The sequence below is a fragment of the Lutra lutra genome, chromosome 17 (genome assembly GCF_902655055.1).
Source record: "Lutra lutra chromosome 17, mLutLut1.2, whole genome shotgun sequence".
Taxonomy (NCBI): domain Eukaryota; kingdom Metazoa; phylum Chordata; class Mammalia; order Carnivora; family Mustelidae; genus Lutra; species Lutra lutra.
Genome location: NC_062294.1, coordinates 49,153,033 through 49,155,128, shown reverse-complemented (window position 1 = coordinate 49,155,128; position 2,096 = coordinate 49,153,033). Strand labels below are relative to the sequence as shown.

Sequence of the window (2,096 nt, the reverse complement as noted above, 5' to 3'; positions counted from 1 at the left end):
GGGGCTGCTGACCCTGACTGAGGAATTGGGTGTCTGTCCCACACCTGAAGGAGGCTGAAGCATTTCTGAATTGTGGGAGTCAGAAAGCTCCTTCTGTGTGTAGGGCTGACCAAGGTTTCATTTTGTTTCCCTTTTTCTTTCTCCTTTTCCTTTTCCTTTTCCTTTCCTTCTTTCCCTCTCTTTCTGCAGTGAGGGCAAGGATTTTATTAATAAATGATACTGATTAATTAGTCTCTATGAAAAAAACGATTTGCATCTCTACCTCACTGCACACAAAATTTTCAATTCCAGATATACGTCTAAATGTGAAAGATGAAGCTTTGCGCAGTGGCAGTATCGTAGCCAATGAGGTTTATCCGAGGCGCGATTATTGCTAATTAAATGTGAAAGATGACACAGGTAGTGACTTCTTTCTAGACATGTCTCCTGAAGCAAGGAAAACAAAAGCAAAAATAAACTTTTGGGACTTCATCAAAGTGTTGTGTAATGTTTCTTACTTCTGGCCAATAATTTCCTTTAAGGCTTCTTATTTTTCAGGGAGGTGGAGATGTCGTCCACATTGTAACAGGCTTCAAGACCCTGCCCGGAGATGCCAAATCCTTCCCGAGCCCAGAGGAGAAACTGAATTGTAGAGGTCAGCTATTTCAGCAGATTTGGGGTTATTTGCATAGTTAAATAGAGGATTGCAATCATTCCCCCATCACTTTGGTTTTTAAAAAAAGCATTAGAGGTTTTCATGATGTGTAGGACTTACCATGTGGGTTAATAGACTACCTTCATAACCTTTATTCCACCAATTAAGACTTGTTAGGATGAAGATAACCCCCTTCCATACCGTGGGTTGCCCCATAGAAACCATGGCTTGTGTGGCTCAGTTCTGGACTGGAATTGCATTTAAAAATTCACGGTCCAAATAGAAATTCCAGGCTTCGGTCCCCTTTCTCAAAGGACATACAGTATGAACATGGTCCTTGGCACCTTTGGCCAATGTCCTCACATCATGCGTTTGTCTCTAACATCCCACCATTCCTGGGAGACTCTTGATTTCCCACGACAGAGCTCTCCCTCTCCCTCACCCATGCTTCTCTGTGCCCACCGCCTCCCCCAGATGGAGTTTTCATGGCTGGCTTTATTATGGAAGACTGAGAACTCTTCTTCCCTGTTGCTGGATAGGAGCCAGGTAACTTACAAAATTGTTGATGTATGATCAGGTGATGTATGTAAGGTGAACTTAAAGCATCCTGTAGGCAACAGGCTATAAGGAAGATCTGAAGCATTTTGCTATCTAATTGGTGGTGCCCCAGGTTCTAGAGGTCATGACTCAGACTCGGTGTGGTGGGGTACAGATTGTTATGGTGAAGAAGGGGGTAAGACTGGGAGGGTGCTGGTGAGTTATCCTGGTGGCCAGGGGAGAATATATCTCAGCTAGAGACACTTCTGGGAAAGTTTCCTCCTTTGAACTGTGGCTGAGAAGTGATATGTCCATTCCTATGATGCCTGTGGGCATCGTGAGCTCAATAAAATATCTAAGTGTCTATGGGCTAATCTTTTGTCTGTTTTCTCTGTTGTCCTAGAAATTTACAGTCATGGCAACAAGTATGGTATAGTGGTCCTACTGGTGCAGGTTGATGTGTGTGTGAGTGTGTGTATGTGTGTAGAGGTTCTCAGTTACGGATTTTCTCCATCTTGTCTTTGAGATGTTGGATTGTATCACCTGGGCCCTTGTATAAGAGATCCTTTCCCTTCTCATTTATACTTCTGTGTTTCCTGCACCATGAGTCCAATAAGTCAATGATACAAAATTGAGTTTCCCAGGGGCTCCAAGAGGACTCAGCTCTATGACCCTTGAGAAAAACTTCACTTTCCCCTCTGAGATTCAGTTTATCTATTCAGAAGGGAACTAGACAGAAATCTCTTTTTAAGTGGAGTAATAATGTTAAGTAGATTCATTCTCAAAGTGAGTTTTACAAGTTTTACTATCCTTTAAGACAAAGGGCACAAGCCCCATAAACTCTTAAGTTTCTAAAAGATCAGGGTTCTAATCCCAAGGTAAGCAATTCAAATAAACGTTTCCAGTGGTGACGGAACAGGGTACC

At 42.7% G+C, this 2,096-nt stretch overlaps 1 pseudogene; it reads left to right on the top strand.

Annotated features, from left to right (window-relative positions):
• The first annotated feature begins 316 nt into the window (after positions 1 to 316).
• On the top strand, positions 317 to 480 carry LOC125090101 (uncharacterized; annotated as a pseudogene).
• Positions 481 to 2,096: the final 1,616 nt, after the last annotated feature.